At 41.9% G+C, this 17,755-nt stretch overlaps 1 protein-coding gene and 1 non-coding gene across 2 annotated transcripts in view; both read left to right on the top strand.

Moving 5' to 3' along the window:
- Gap43 (growth associated protein 43) overlaps positions 1 to 17,755 on the top strand; it is a 92,100-nt gene that overhangs the window by 21,313 nt on the left and 53,032 nt on the right. The window lies entirely within an intron of this gene.
- On the top strand, positions 15,870 to 15,977 carry Mir6540 (microRNA 6540). Its single transcript, NR_105858.1, has one exon. It is a non-coding gene; the product is annotated as a microRNA 6540 (primary transcript).

The raw sequence follows: 17,755 nt of genomic DNA, 5'->3' as shown, positions 1-17,755 counted from the left end.
TTGTGATGATCAAGTACTGTTTATGAGCCAGAAAGGAAATCTGCAAACACTACATCTGCCAGCTCTGTGATCATGGACACCCCAGTCTCCAGAACTCAGACACAAAATTCTGTTGTTCATAAGCTATTTAGTTTCTGTTATTTTTGTTAGATCAGCATAGACTTAGAGAGGAGCAGGGATGATATTTAGTAATGTGTACAAACTGAGAGGGACAATTGAGAAAATAGCAAAACAAGGTTGTTTATTAAAGCAGAACTTTATAACATTATTTTCCACTCATGATCCTTTTCATCTAGGAAATTTTTACATGACCCCAGTATATGGGTATGTAAAATGAGTATACAAATAAAGCCTTTACTGATAACAAACTACAAATACATTTAAATATTCTTATGAATATTACTTTATCACTTATTAAGGACAAAGCAAATTTTTCTATTAATAAGATGACTCTTTATGCTCATTTATTTTTTATAAATAGTTGAATCTAGGGTAATTACTCAACACTGTAGGACACAAAGTATGATCAGAGCTATTCAGAGATGGTCAATATTTTGATGATTTTCAGTGAGATCGATTTCAGAATTGCCAGTGTTGAAAATGCTACTTCACAGCTATATAACACAGGAGAAAGGTGGCACAGCTCATTTCAGGGATTGTTTGAAATTCTGCCTCAATTCCAAGCCCAAACTCATTAAATCACTTTTTTTCTTTTCTTTCCATTTTTTATTAGGTATTTAGCTCATTTACATTTCCAATGCTATACCAAAAGTCCCCCATACCCACCCACCCCCACTCCCCTACCGGCCCACTCCCCCTTTTTGGCCCTGGCGTTCCCCTGTTCTGGGGCATATAAAGTTTTTTTGTCCAATGGGCCTCTCTTTCCAGTGATGGCCGACTAGGCCATCTTTTGATACATATGCAGCTAGAGACAAGAGCTCCGGGGTACTGGTTAGTTCATAATGTTGATCCACCTATAGGGTTGCAGATCCCTTTAGCTCCTTGGGTACTTTCTCTAGCTCCTCCATTGGGAGCCCTGTGATCCATCCATTAGCTGACTGTGGGCATCCACTTCTGTGTTTGCTAAGCCCCGGCATAGTCTCACAAGAGACAGCTACATCTGGGTCCTTTCAATAAGATCTTGCTAGTGTATGCAATGGTGTCAGCGTTTGGATGCTGATTATGGGGTGGATCCCTGGATAAGGCAGTCTCTACATGGTCCATCCTTTCATCTCAGCTCCAAACTTTGTCTCTGTAACTCCTTCCAAGGGTGTTTTGTTCCCACTTCTAAGGAGGGGCATAGTGTCCACACTTCAGTCTTCATTTTTCTTGAGTTTCATGTGTTTAGGAAATTGTATCTTATATCTTGGGTATCCTAGGATTTGGGCTAATATCCACTTATCAGTGAGTACATATTGTGTGAGTTCCTTTGTGAATGTGTTACCTCACTCAGGATGATGCCCTCCAGGTCCATCCATTTGGCTAGGAATTTCATAAATTCATTCTTTTTAATAGCTGAGCAGTACTCCATTGTGTAGATGTAACACATTTTCTGTATCCATTCCTCTGTTGAGGGGCATCTGGGTTCTTTCCAGCTTCTGGCTATTATAAATAAGGCTGCTATGAACATAGTGGAGCATGTGTCCTTCTTACCAGTTGGGGCATCTTCTGGATATATGCCCAGGAGAGGTATTGCTGGATCCTCCGGTAGTACTATGTCCAATTTTCTGAGGAACCGCCAGACGGATTTCCAGAGTGGTTGTACAAGCCTGCAATCCCACCAACAATGGAGGAGTGTTCCTCTCTCTCCACATCCTCGCCAGCATCTGCTGTCACCTGAATTTTTGATCTTAGACATTCTGACTGGTGTGAGGTGGAATCTCAGGGTTGTTTTGATTTGCATTTCCCTGATGATTAAGGATGTTGAACATTTTTTCAGGTGCTTCTCTGCCATTCGGTATTCCTCAGGTGAGAATTCTTTGTTCAGTTCTGAGCCCCATTTTTTAATGGGGTTATTTGATTTTCTGAAGTCCACCTTCTTGAGTTCTTTATATATGTTGGATATTAGTCCCCTATCTGATTTAGGATAGGTATTAAATCACTTTTTATGAAACTCAAGTCAGCAAGGCAAACAGCAGTGCTTGAAGCCAAGTATTCTAAAATAATACAACCCCCAAATACACCAATTCAATACTTTCATGATGAGGAGTATAGGACAGTAGGAAAAATGTCATAACTTTGTTTTCTGTAATTATATCTATGTATTCTGTAAGAGCAGGGAATCATATATCTATATACATATATGTATATATAAATGTATATGTGTATGTATTATATATAAAACATATATAACATGCTTATATTAATTATGTATTATGTTATATATAAATATAATGTTAACATTATTATATAATACTTATATTATATTACATATAAACATAAAGCTAATTGGATATAGTATATTAATTAAAAACATTGTAATTCATAATATGCAACAACTCTAGTAACTTTTGGTTAGGTGCTTTAGTCAGTGCATAGTGTGATAAAATGTACAGTGACTGTGTTTAAAGCAAGGCTCCTGTAAAGTCACAGATTGTAACATTAAGAGACTCCTAGACACCTTAAATTCTTTATGCACTTGATTTTGAATTACTAACTTGGAGCTGGTGAATGTTCAAAGACCCCTTACTATCCCTCCTTTTTAAATTCCTACTTTAAAATCGTCTAACCCAAAATTCAAGAAGTTTACATTTTAAGAAGAGCAGCATGGTGAGAACCTAGTGAGGATTCATCCCTCGGAGGAGCTAAGCAAGCCCAGGAGCTCTAAAGAGAAGAAAGCAGGGAGGATGCTCAGGAAGCAGAGACGTGTATGCGATGGCAGGAGGGTTGTACTCTCGCAGAGCTTTGAGGAGACCATTGTGCACACTGTGAAGAGGGTTAGGCAGTGAGGGTTAGACATTAGATTTCTGTGTGTGCAGGATGTGACCTACCCAAAAGCACTGCGTGCTATAAAGGAAGAAATCTGTGCTTTCAGCTAAAGGGCTGTCATAAGAAGTACTTGAGGTAGCTTGTGCATGCCAGATTGCACTGAAGTGCAGGAAGCCATGTTCAGAGTTTATTTTAAAAACAGACTTTTATGAGGAAATCACACCTTCAATGACAATTTTCAAAGTTAAAACCTAAATGTACGTCTAATTGGGAAACTTTGGGAGAAAATGAGACATTTTTCAGTGCTTAGGCAGAGTAAAGTCTGAGCTAACATATGTAGTCTGTGACCTTTGACCTGCCTGACCAGGTGATACAGTGGACAGGAACTATAGCTTTCCTTACTTTAAGCAAATACTATGCGGCCTTTTGAAGATCTGGCTTTCAGCTTCTTTTATTTTTTAAAATTAGTTCTTGAGCTTTTGATACAACATACGCTGATCATATTAACATGTTACCCTCATCCCTCAACTCTGCTCACGTCTGTTCTCTCTTCCCTCTCTGCCTACCTTTCTATCCTCTTTACTGAAACCTATCAAATTCAATTTGTGCTACCAGGGTTCTGCTGGGTGTGTAACCAACTGCTGGAGTGTGGTAGACTCCTCAGGGGTCACAGCCTTAAAGAAAACTCAAATTATCTCTCCCAGTAGCCATCATTTTTCCATAGCTCCTTAGGTATGAATAGGACTTCATGCCTGCTTCCCATATCCAGGCTGAGATTTTGTCTGGTTTGAATTTGCACAGGTTTTATGCATGCTGTCAGAGCCACTGTGAACTCATGTATACAATTTCCCTGTTGTGTCAAGAAGTCACCATTTTCTTGAAGTTAGCTTTTGCCTCTGGCTCTTACAGTCTTTCCACCCACTTTTCCACAACAATCCCTGAGCCTTGGGAGAAGGGGTATGAGCTATTGATGTCCCAATTGGGGTTTAATATTTGAAAGTCTCTTATTCTCTGTATCTTGACCAACTGTGGTTATCTGTATTAATTGCCATCTACTGAAAGAGAATCTTCTCTGATGTATGGTGAGAGATGCACTTATGTATGTATCTAACCATAAGTGGCTAGGAGTCGCTTTAATACTGCGCCCATTAAACAGAGTAATCAAAGATCTTCCCTTGGGCCTCTGGCCTGTCTAGCCTCAGAGGCCAGGTATGGGTTTTATCTCACAGAGTGGGGCTTAAATCTAATCAGAAAGTGATTTATTACTGCCGACACATTGCTGTCACAGTTGTACAACTAAGCATCCCTTGATGAGCTGGTCATTGTTATAGTTCATAGGGTTCACAGCTGGGTAAGATTAACGGTAACTTTTTACCATCATGTACCATGTATAGGACTTATGAGAACTAGCCAGTAGGAATGAAGTTTCCAGCCTGATTTCTCCATGTTCTTTGACTGAAGAATTTAGTATGTTCAGCAATTGGGTCTAAGTTTTAGGTTCCATCAGGGAAATAAGAGCAAAGACAATAGCTTATAAAGTGGTGGTGACGGGGTGCAGTCAGCTATGAGTTCTCACTGGCCAACAACTCCAAAAGAGGTGACCCATTCCTGGTATTGAGCTTTTAAGAAAATTAGTCTACTATCTCATTATTGGGTAATTCCACTTAAACTCTTTATAATGCATGTGTACACACACACACACACACACACACACACACACACACACACACGTGAGAGAGAGAGGGGGAGAGAGAGAGAGAGAGAGAGAGAGAGAGAGAGAGAGAGAGAGAGAGAGAGAGAGAGGGAGAGAGAGAGAGAGAGAGAGAGAGAGAGAGAGAGAGAGAGAGAGAGAGAGAGAGAGAGAGAGAGAGAGAGAGAGAGAGAGAGAGAGAGACTTACTCAGAGAAACACTTCTGCAATGATAGGCTTTGAGGTGGCCTTTACAAAGTTTTGGTTTTAGTTATCCCTCCCTGTACTTTCTTTTCTTGGATTTTAAGCCACTATTTCTGCACCTTAACCCTCCTTGCTTCTCCCAACTCTTTCAATGTGCTCCACTGGGGATTCTGTATCAGCCTCTGAGACTGGGAATCACCTAGATGTGGCTGGCTGCTCTCTTGCCTCGGCCACTCTCTAGCCTTACCTCTTTAAACCCATTGAACATTTTCCAGTATGCTCCACACAAGGGGAAACTTGAAAAGAAACATTTACTTGGGGAATCTGAGCTGGAGGCAGGGATGACAAGGTGCAAATGACTCCAAGAGTGACGGAGAGATTTCCTAATTCCAGTTGTCAGAGTCCTACCAACAATCCGAGAGAAAGACTTACTTGCTGCCCCAATCAATGGAAGAAACACTTTATTGAAAGAAACAAAAAGAGGAGTGGAATCAGAGATGGCACTGAGGAGGAGAAATCTGCACATGATAATGATTATCACTTGAACCAAGGTGACCAAGAAGGCTGAGGGTGGAGAACAGGCCACGGGCCTCTGGCTACAGAGTAAGGGAACCTTGATAGCGCCTGAGTGGACAATGCAGTACGTGGTGAGGAGGAAGGGCAGGTTCAGGAGAAACGCATGCACATGGACAGGACACATGTTGGAAATCGTGCTGCTCATTCAGCTGCAGTCCTCCCCACGTAGCGCAGACCGAATGACTGACGTATGACTGACGTATGACGAATGACTGACGTATGACGTATGACCCCGCAGACCGAATGACTGAGGTATAGCAGATACTCATTTCTCACTGTCTGGGCATCTGGGAATCCTAAAATCAAGACACCAGGGAATCATGAGTCTAGTGAGGACTGTAGGCTTTTCTGTCAGCATGCTGTTGCGTTCTCACATAGCGGAGGACAAAGAAGAATAAACTCATTCAATTTTTTTTTAATACAAGAATGCTAATCCCATTCGGGAAGGCTGAAGCCTCAAGTCGTGATTATCTCCTAATGGCTCCCATCCATTAGTACTCTATAGGAGGTTAAATTTCAACATGAATTTTAGGGAGATACATTCCAATCACAGATGGATGGAGGCAGATGAGTGAGATTATAGCAAGAGTTTTGCTCCAAACTTACTGAGTATATAAAAACCAGGTCCCCCCCCCCCCCTGCCAAGAGACTTCAGAAAGAGGCAAATAGATTCAGAGTATAATTTATTGGAGACTTACATATAGTAAGATAGTTTTGGGAGACAGCAAGAAGAGGTAGATGCTCATGATCTGTGTTGGAAATAGGAGACTTATATACTTGGCCCAACAGTGACTTCATCCAAGCTAGAATGTATCTAGAATGAGTTATCTTACAACATCTAGGAGATGGTATATTCCTGTCACTGATAGATTCAGGGTGATCTTAATATTGCACAAGGCACTTCAAATGTTTGATTTACAATGTTCTGGGAAATTCTCCTTCTCTGTATCTGTCTCTTTTTCTGTCTCTGTCTGTCTGTCTGCCCCTGCCCTCCCCCCTCCCCGTTTATTAACTAGAATCATCATGAGCAATCATGCAGAATCCATACGAGGATGCTCTTTTTCAAGTCAGGGACTAATGTGTATTAGAGAAGAGGGGTGTGGAGAGGGAACCCTGAAAGACTGAGGAAGGAAGGCAGTGTAGCATTAAAGTGATAAGTTAGAATACTTAGATTTCTGGAGAGTTTCTTGTGGAGAGATGAGATAATCTTGAAATAAAAAATAGACAGGACTGAGAGAATCTCTGAGTTGGCCTGTATTTTGCGATCTCATCACAAGTCTGAGTCTCACTAGTTTTACAGTGATGAACTTTCATGAGCACGTTCAGCATCAAATAGGGAAACAAAACCTTCAAAAGAGCTTATTGAGTATGAGTGTGTTAAGCAGCATGTCCCCATGCATTTTATGGGTGACTTGAGGTGACATCCTCTGGAGAAGCCTGTAGAAGTGACCTTGTAGAACAGACTTCTTTCATATGTTCTTCACAAGACTCTTTTGTAGCAAAAATCCAGGAGTAGATTTTGGTGGGAGGTGGGGCCATTTGAAAGCTTTGACCAATGTGGGAACATAACAGGAAGATATGTGGCCCTCAGCCTGAGGTTACTTCCTCTTCACATATGTCACAGTGGTTCCTTCACTGGGCTTATTGGCAAGGAGAAGACCAGAGCTCCTGTGAGTATGCACTGGCATGTGTGCTAAGTTAGGTCCATCATATCTGAGAGATCATTAGTGTTCATCCTTAACCGAAGCCAGAACCTCAGTACTGATGGAGGACATACATGAAGTCCATGTTGCACATGCTTTTTCAATGAATTACCTCTCTGCCTGTTAACAACGTCCATCAGGTAGGCATCTGAAGTCCCATTCTCTCTGTAGCTTCCCGGAATCCACCACCTTTCTCCAAACCTCATCTTTTACTTTGAACCCCCTTCCTTTATTTTGTCCAGCTTCAGTGATGATTCTATGAAAGCTCCTAATCACATATTTATACGAAGTGGGCCCCATACTTAATTCTGAGGGCTGCTGCTTTGTGTCAGTCACTTTCATTTTATTTGTGTCTTTCTTAAATGATGTCTATGTTGAATCCATTTCTGCATCTCTCTTTTCCAAACTCAAATCTACTGTTCAGGAAACAATTTTTTTAAAAGAGGTATTTCAACTAAGTTACTAATAGTTTACCGTTATCTCTCTCCTTTTGGTAAGTTTTGGAAACATTGACCTGTCATGAGAAGTTAGAGGATACAAAGATTTAATATTGGTGTGGACTACCGTCTTGAGATAAAATGTCAGCTAGTAAGTTGATAGGGGCAATTCTCCAACTTTCTGTTGATAGAAGTCCCTATGTAACTTTCTCTAGTTTTGTCCTGTGTTTGGCTCTTCAACATCTTTCAAAGAGGCAGTTACCAGCTAAATAAGTCACAAGGTAAACTGAAGGGTCTTGCCAGGTTAGTTATATTTGCAGTAGGCTGAGCTAAAAATCTGTGACTGGATTTTTATACCCCATCTGGGAGAGCACTGAACACCAGGGAGGATCTGTTTTTCTTTCATTTGGCTTTTTAAGCAAAATGCAAAACAGCTTTTAAGTCTCAAAGAAGGCTAGAAAAAGTTGAGGACTGGCTTCTGTTCCCACATTGTGTCATTGGTTCACTAAATGTAACCTCTGGCTCTCCAATGCTTGTCTCTACCTGACCTGTCTTTTCGGGTTCTTAGCACTAAAGGTTTGGGAAGGACTTTGTCTAACTCAAACTTCTTATTCAGAGATCCCTTGCCTTGTTCTTAATCTTGGTTGTAAGTTAGATTTTACAATCTTTGAAGTTCCTGCTCTGTATTTACCCCAGAGTCTGGGTAATTTCATCCCCATGAAAATATTGCTATCTGGGCAAAAGTATTACTTTTGTTTTGTTTGTGTTTAATGGCTTTCCCCATGGGGGAAAAACACTACTGGCTCTTATATAGTCTTTGAACTTTTAAAAATGAGTGGCAGAAAAATGTTTTCTAAAATATGTGAACCCCCATTATAGAAGAAATAGTGACTTTCTTCTCTCTCTTTTCATTCTCCTCACATCAAATCTATTATGTATAGGCCCTTAGACATGGCTGTACTGATATATCCTTCTTCAGTTGAGGCTAGAAACTCACTCTAATGGATTCCCATAGGTCGTAAGTGTTCTGTCTTGGTATATAATCTTACATATCTCACCCATTCATTGTATTCATTTTAACTTATCAAAATGTGTGTAAAGCAGAAGTCATTGCTGCTTAAAGTACTAATTAATTCAAGTATTGACTAGTGTGTTCATTTTCATTAGGATCTTAAACCAGTCTCTCTCTCTCTATACACACACACACACACACACACACACACACCAAGCAAACAAGAACAACAACAATTTTAAAAAAGTCCATTTAACTTGCTGCAGGTAGTGGGACAGTCAAGTACATGAGTTTAACTGAAAAGTTTTTCTCTGGAGGAAGACACTGAATCAATATAAACTATCTTTAGTAAAGAGCCTGGCTTTTTCCTGGAAGATCCTAAGAAATGATGGACAAGACCAGCACTACTGCACCATGCTTCTCTTACAGCTTGGCTTTTAAAAGCTCTATTTTGCTTGAACACTCACTTTGTCTCTGAGTCAAGAGTGCTTCAACAAAATCTGCTTTCCTGGGGGCAAAACCAATCTTGCCCAGAAAGGGAGTTGCTGCTGAACACTGACAAAAGATATTTTTTCCCTCCAGCAGAAATTGCTCAAATGGCTTGAGAAAGAAACACAATATGATGTTTATCTGTGTTTACAGATGTTTAAGCAGTGCCCCCTTCGCAGGGTCATGTGACTACAAACAGCATCGTGGTAATTATATTTGCTGCTGCAAAGAACAGATGTGTAAATTGGTGGTTTCTTGAGGGGGAGGGGGGAAATGATGCCAAGTCCTCTTTCCAGAAATGGACACAGTGCAGTGCAGCTGTGACACACAGCCTGGAATTCTCTTCGGTTCTGGAATGTGCCCACAGTCAGAGACTATGAAAATTCAGTGAGACGTCCAGCAGGAAAGTCTGGGGAGACCTAGGAAATGATTCTAGTGATGTGATGCATTTCTTATTCATCAGATTTTAACTTTCTCTGCTGATGTTAGACAAACCTCAATATTCAAAGGAGACGGCAACCGGTTTTTTTGTTTCTAGAGTTTTTCAGGCAAGAAGTAGGCTCTACACTGAGAGCAGGATGAGAAGTCACGCAAGCCCCACGGACCTTTGAGCAAGTGCACTTTAGATGTCAACAAGACTTCAGCGAGGTCTGATTGCATCAGAGTAATCAAACTTTTGGCCTGTGCACAGCAGATAATTTTTTTTAATATACCACTGAAAAGTCTGGCAGGGATCCTAAAACCTGGAGTCTCGTAGCTCATGTCATATACCTCTAACACCTTGGAGAAAATAAATCAGATGGCAGTGTTCCTACTAGTGAATTTATTGTCTTTGTAGCAATTTGCTCTCCCCAGGATGCATGTCAACAATGAATATATAGCAGTCAAGATCATCCTGAATGTCAAAGAAACATCATTCAACTCGCGGTAGTAAAACAATTGACTAAAAAATGTCTGTTACCACAGATTACATCACCAGCATCCTCACCTCCTTCACTCTGCATACATTTCATTTTGGTCTTAAACTATGGCGAGCAGTGTGTCGGGGATGTTGCACTAGGATCCTGCATTTGCCTGAAGGGTGAAACGTACCCTGGATGGGGGGGGGCGCTATCTGTATTTCTCCACGTACTGAAACTTTGTAGAAGACTAATAGGTAGCCTATAACTTAGTAGATTTGATGAAACAGTGAGAGTTAATTTGCATTTATATTGGGTATTATAGTCAAGGAAATTATGCAACAGGAGCTTTTCTCCTGGGGCAGGAAGCATAATCTGCTCTGTTCAGGCCACACTCTTCAGCTTTCCTTAGCCCATCGTCACCACACAGAAGCACCAAACCAAGTCTCCATGATTGAAATGTAGCAGAGGAACCAGCCTGTCTGCTAATCTGTATCTTTCAGGCCCAGAATGGAAGGATAATAAATTGAGACTTGCCTAATGCCTTAGGCTACAGCATGCCTTTGACACTAATGATCTAATTCAGTTATCTACTTTGTCCCAAATTTAGCTTTCTCATTCAATGTGGCCCTGGGAACTCAGGGGGGGCTGGGAGAACACTCGGAGGTAAAGAGGCCTAAAGAGCCCCAGCTCTATCACTGCCTCTGTAAGCTTGTGTCCCTAGCTGTGAGATAACATGGCATTATGATATTTTTAATTGGAATTTAGAGTAAGGATTATTGGCCATTTTGTGGAAATAGCTACTTCTGGGTGTCCATTGGAAACAATGGAATAAAATAGAAAATTCTTACTTGATCAGTAGAGCCATTTTCAATGTATTCAAGGAACATATTTTCAGACAGAAGTGTGGTTCAGGTTGCAGTCAGTCCTCAGTGTAATCTATAGATCACTGACTGCAATCAATCAAAAAACGCATCTGGGTACGTCTGAGCAGACTCCTGCCCTCAGCAGCCTTCGAGGTAGAGTGAATGAGTCTTTTTCTTATAATTATATTAGTTGGCAGACATGTACAATGAAAGTTACAAACCCCTGATGTAGATGGAAGAGCATTTTTGTTGCTCATTTGAAGCTGGGTTGGAAGAAAAATCATTTAATCTATTTAAACTTGAACTTTGTAACAGTGCAGTCTTCCATTTCCCAGGAAACAAAGGTATGTTAGTAGAAACGGCCTTGCGGTGAACAGCTTCTTAGAAAAGACAATTGTTAACCTTAAAACTTAAAACACCTCCCACACTATAATAACACAAGTGAAAATTTCTTCATCTGTCTGCAAAACTTCAAGTTCATCCAAAATGGAGCTGGAGAGCTGTCTATCTCTTATGGAAACTTATACCAATCAGGTTTAATAAACCTGATTATTTACAGGATCATGGGTACCGTACCAATGGCTATATCACCAAAGAATCTCTCTCTCTCTCTCTCTCTCTCTCTCTCTCTCTCTCTCTCATCCACCATTAATTCATATAAATCATCAGTTAGAGATGTGCTCCCATAAGTCCTTCCTCTGATCGTGACAGGGTCTTCATGTGTCTGATCTTATACCAGGAATCATAGCTACAGAGCATTCTAGATTGCAAAAGCCAGGTCCTGCCACAAGACAGAAGCCTTTATTTACATCTGATTTCATTGGAAAAGGGGTGTATGCATAAAACCACACACACGCACACACACACACACACACACACAGACACACACACACACACTCACACTCACACACCTCCTCTCTGAGCTATGTGTTATGTTAGCCAATTCAACAGTAGTGAGAAGGAAGGTTACAAACCTACTGTTTACCTGAAACCTTTGTGTCAGAATTCGATTCTCAAGAGCAACGTTATGGGAGAGAGGGTAGCTAAATGGCGTTTCAAGGGAACCTTCTTGCTGCCTGGTTAAATGGTAGAAGGAACTGTTGGGTGAGGAGACTGGATAGAGAGAAGAGTCAAATTAATAGGCACCTGAGAAAGAGCCACATTGAATTGTAAGTGCAGACGAGGAGAGTTGCTTAGGCATAAGGATACAGTTGTCATATGGTCATCTTCAGGCTTAAGAAAGAAACGTTAGGTAAAGGGCTTTTCAGCTACCAGCACTTACTACTGAGTGCTGTCTGATCCAGAACAGCCAGGGTACTGGGCAGTTCCCTGTGAGGAAGAGAGAAGAATCTAGATCACTTAGTGGGCTCAGTCACTACATCCATAAGTGTCCAAAGAGTGTTCCCTAAGGCCCACAGACCATCCTGGCATCGAACCCCTCCCTTTTTCTCCCATCATGCAATGTATCAGTCTTCAGGCTTTCCTTCCTGTAATTACCTTCGAAGTTGTGCCTTTGAATGTTATCTGGGTTAGGTGACTGCTCTCAGTCAGTTATTACCAAATTCTTCACTCCTATCACAGTTTATGTGTTTCGTATGTTTTGATCTTTTTTTTTTCTTTTCAATAACTCGGCCTAATAACAAAGACACTTTTCTAGAGGTACAGAAGTAACAGGCAGCACTGAGCTTAGAAAAACTGTGGACATTCTATGGACACTCAGATGAGAAATTAATTAAACACACTGCCTGATGGTTTGGATTCAGGGGCACCCTGAAGCTCACCCTCTTACCCTTGATATACAAAATCTGTATAAAATAAGGAACTGACAAGACCCCAGACTTTGGGGAGCAGAGGAGGGGGCTGAAACTAACTTGCTTTTTCCCTAAGCAACGCTGATTTTGACTGGCCTCTCTGCAGTTTCCGCTCTTTCTTGCACACACTGATTTTTGGCTTCCTTTCTGTGCTTTAGTTGATCTGCCCTACTCCCTACATTTTGACATCTGTTTCCTTTGGTCATCCCTACTTTGCACTTCATTCTCTGTCTTCCGCGATGGAACTGGCTCCTTCCGGGTGATCTCATCGCTTTGTTTCTCAGCCTCAGCATGCTCCTCTCTCTCTCTCTCTCTCTCTCTCTCTCTCTCTCTCTCTCTCTCTCTCTCTCTCTCTGTCTGTCTCTGTCTTGCTGTCTTTCAGAGCCCCCACCTCTCAGCTTGCCGGGGTGGGGAGTGGTGGTGGGGCTGAGGGCGTGGCTTGAGACCCCAGATCCTAAGGATGCCAGGGCGGAGCACAGACTGATCATTCGGATGCCCCACCCGCACAGCCCTAGTGTTCGCCCAGAGGTCTGCAACTAGTGGAGCCCCTCCTCCAATTCAGCAAGCATCTAGTCTTAATGCTCTCTCAGAGCGCTAGGGAATTCTTGTTTGGGAGGTAATTGCTTCTTGCATAGGCTTGTTTTGAAGAACAAAAGCTCGAGCCTCTGTCCCAGACCTCTCAGAAGAACAGTGAGGGCCAATGGGCTGGGCTCCTTTCTTAGTCTTCTTAAATCAACCAGCTTGCTCCTGCTGCTTATGCAGAGACCTGGGTGGGTTACACAGCAGGTGACAAAGAATGGGAAAAGCTAACTGGGTCAATTGGAAGTCTGTCTCCATTTTTTTTTCCCTGACTTGGAGGCTGCTAAGGGCACATTAGCATCCCTTAGGCTATGTTCACTGTTTCCTTCAGCGGGACAAGGGGAGACCATAGCAAAGGGCTGGATGGTTTCTTTACCTCAGCAGAATCAGACATTTGCAAACTAAGTAAGAATCATGGAAGATGTTACAAAAGAGAAAGCCAGCTAAGGCAAAACCAGGGACTCCATTTGAAAACAATGACCCTTCGGAATTATTAGTATTCATTTACATTTATTTAGGTTTCTTGAGTAACTGCACACAGTCCTCTCTCTCTCTCTCTCTCTCTCTCTCTCTCTCTCTCTCTCTCTCTCTCTCTCTCCAAACTTGGGAGGACAGTAAATGAAGCAGGTGGAAAGAAGTGAAATTACCATCCATGTGGCGAAATTTAGATACTGTGAGATTTCCTCTTGGCTTGGAAACACCTGGCACCAGGGTTGTTCATTCATCCAGTAACATGAATGAATCTCGGAGACTGGCAGTGGGATAGGGTGGTGTCGGGGGCTGTACGTGACATCACACTCACAAATGGAAGAATAGCGAGAAGCCTCCAGCTAGCTTCCATGGGTCCCTGCCTAGGAGGTGGCAGCTGTGCAAGGACCCAGGATCACACAGAAACTACTATGTGGAAAGATGACACTGGGCAGGCCAGCACACGTGCATGCGCGCACATACACACACACACACAATGTATATATATATATATATATATATATATATATATATACATACATACATATACACACACATATATAATGTGTATATGTGTATATATTTGCATATCTTCGTTATTTTTAGCCATCTGACTTTCTTCCTCCAACCAGCTTGTGATCATATTATTCACATATACTCACAGTGTGACTTTTTAAATGGTAACTTAGGTATTCCTTTAGAATCCTTTCCTCCCTTATCACAGAGGCTTTGGGGAAGCTGTGACTTTCTGCTGACTAATGAATGGTGTAGTGCCAGCCTTTAGGAAGAGCTGGTATCAGCATGTTATCGACTGGCGTTTACAGGATGTTAGTATCTATTTGACAATGAAATGATTCATTTGTCAATTCATAGGTACTATATATAGTAAAGGCACCCTCCACTGTAAGGAACCAAGCGTAGGACCATAGCTGCCAGCGGGATTTCCCTTTTCAGCTCGGTGATCTACTGGAAGTGGCTATTTATGATAATGCATATAAACAATTAAGCATATGTAATTATGATAAAATCAGTGACAGTAGAGGCCAAAGTCCAGGGAGGAGACCCCATCCATACTAGATTCTGCAATTAGATTACAAATCTCAGATGCTTCATTTTCTAGGGAAACAGAAAATCAGAAAAAATGCACATAATCATCTGCTGGTAGAGCTTTGATGCTTGGGGTGTTTGATTCATCAGATAGGTAGACTGAATCCACTGAAGTATAAGGACTTTCACAGGTCTCAGGCAGGTTGGGAGGGTCAAATAGGGAGCCCTGGACACCTGACAACTCTTCTCTTCTTCCTCCTCTTCTTCTTCCCCCTCCTCCTTTCCCTCCTCCTCCCCCTCCTCCTTACTCTCCTCTCCCTCCTCTTCTACCTTCTTCTTCCTCCTCCCCTTCCTCCCCCTCCTCCTCTTTCTTCTTCTCCTCTTCCCTTCCTCCCCTCCTATATTCCTCATTTCTCTAAATCCAATAAACAGTCAATCCTTGAAAACAGCTTTCCATGTAGAGTGCTATTCAGAAGGAACTGTGGATTTCGCAGAACAGGCGGTGTGGGTGATATGGCCAGCACTGTTCACATTAATGTTCCTAGTTTTGTTAAGATATAGATGCAGTAAACCTGGGCCAGGCAAGTCTGCACTGAGAGTGGCCATTGCCAGCTGTTCCCAGTAGTGCAGAGGAGGCTGGTCTTTCTGGCCCTGTAGCCTGCCTGCCTTTCCTCTTTGCTTTTTCTTTGCACAGATGCAGCAGCCCTGGGAGATTTAAGGACCCTTTTATGGTCCTGTTGCCAGGTCACAGCTCGATTTGCTAGTATGGATGCCATTCACTGCCTGTCCTCAGCCAGGCTGGAGATTGTTAGAAGTCATCTCTAGAGGCTGGTGTCTTGAGCTAAAGGGTGTGATCTTTTATCTAGTGACTTAGCACCATTTAACTTGGTTCCACAAACCTTTCACACATAAACAATTTGCTCAGCTCTGGTGGCAAAAGGCAAGTCTTTTTCTATGGCACGTGGGTCCTCCAGCTGTCGCTCATTTCTTCCCTCCAGGGAGTGCAGCTGCTGTAGTGCTAGCTGGCAGGCCTGGCCCTTCAGCTGGGGCTCTGCCAGTGTTTCTGTGTGTCTCCCCACCATTCACTCTTCTTTCTCTGTAATTCCTCGCTTTGCGCTGTTTTATTTACTCCATGTCCAGGGGCCGTTGTACACGATGTAAGGAATAACTGGGCAAAGGCTCTCCTAAGGCAGGCAGACTTCAGTGTTGCCCATTTCTCAGTTCTCTGAAGCTTGCTTACCTCCAAAGGGCCTTTGCCATAGCCCTGTACCTTGTCCCGGGGGCTCACTTTCAGTGCCTCTTATTATAACATACTCTCAGGATATAAGTCCCAAATCATAATCTGAGTGTGAAAGTCAGAAGGGCTGAACCCCAGAGTCAGGCATCTGAGGCAGCCAAGGCCCAGCTCTTCCACTCATTAAATATAGAACCCCCCTAAGCATTAATTTTCTCATTTGTAAAATAGCATTACTTAACTCATATATTATAATTATAGTGACGTCTACTTCCTACATGTAAGAATTTCCATGTAATACCTTAACTCAGGGCCTGACAAAGTGATCAATGAATGCAAACTTTTGTTATCCACATCATTATTATGACAGTTTTTCTTCCCTTCAAGAATTTATAGGATAGTAGAGTATAGGGGAGGAAAGTATGTGAATAGCTTTAACACAAAACAAATACAGCTAGAGATGCTATGGGAATTTGAGATAAAATTAATAGCCTATTCCAGAAGTTGGCAAACTGGTGTGCAACCCCACAACAGCTTTTACATTTTTAAAGGGTTGAAAGCCACCTTAATGGATAAAAATGTGTTGTGGCTCCTTGGTATTATCTAGAATGCGCACATTCCCAATTCATAAATAACTTTATTAGAATACAAACATGTTCATTTTTTAGGCATTGTTCATGGACCACGTCACAGATAGAGACCATATGGTTCAGAAGATTTTTGAAAATTTATATATTTTTTAAATTTGTAATTTTTTTGCAGAATAAATGTGCTAATTACTGGCCATTATCACTGCAGTAAAGCAAGAAAGACCTTCTGCCAAAGAGCTGGGGGTTGGGGTGGCTCACGAGGGATGTGAAGATCTTTGGTGGACATGGAAGATAGAGGTGTCAAGCAGCATTGTCAGTGAGCACACAGACCTTCCCTAGACTTGGGCATATGAGGTGTGTGAGGGTTTCTCTGACTGAAGTTCAGCTCTCACTTAGAAGACTAGGTTGAACCAAATTCCAAAGCAATGTATATCTTCTTAACTTGATAAACAATGTACATACCCCCAAAAAAATTGTGTGAGAGCAGGGGAGAAGCATACTATGCTATGCTAAAGACACTGCTCTGTTTTATTCTAGTTTAACTTAATATGATGAGTGGAAGACAAACTATGTAAGAGAGATTCTTAGGTTGAGTTTTACATTGAGTATTACAGTGACAGCACCCGGGGTCAGTTTTAACACTTAAAATATGGAAACAGTGTGCGCAGGCATAGGTTCAGCTATTTGATCAGTGGAAAACCAACAACAATTAAGAATCTTCATTCAGAAGATTCACTTCCACTTCCAACTAGGCCCATTAGTTTTCTGATTCCACACAGTGATTCAAAACGTGTGCTCTATGTTTTGGGGTCACCTCTGTTTCAGGTCACCGCTACTCTGTTGAGACTGTCTGTCAGAAGCTCAGAGCAACTTTGGATCACTAGGTGCCCTGTCTGTGTTCAATTTGGGGAAATTGTGAACAATTACTTAATCGCAGGCAGAGTTACTGAAGACCCCTGGGGATCTTTAATCACTCCTATCTGTTCTCATCCTCAGACACACAGACAGAAGAATCTATCTCATGATGAAAAGATCAGAATTTGAAGAGGAGTAATAGCATCATATCTCATGGAACAAAGATATTAAGAAAGACTCCTGACTTTCCAAGAGCTCACTTCCTTGCTCTCTTGAACTCCTTTCTTTCAAGACAGGGGGTTTCCCTGTGTAATCCTGACTGCACCAGAACTCTATCTATAGACCAGGCTGGCCTTGAACTCACAGAA

This window comes from Mus musculus, chromosome 16 (genome assembly GCF_000001635.26).
Source record: "Mus musculus strain C57BL/6J chromosome 16, GRCm38.p6 C57BL/6J".
Taxonomy (NCBI): Eukaryota; Metazoa; Chordata; class Mammalia; order Rodentia; family Muridae; genus Mus; species Mus musculus.
This window is presented reverse-complemented; position numbering and strand designations above follow the sequence as displayed.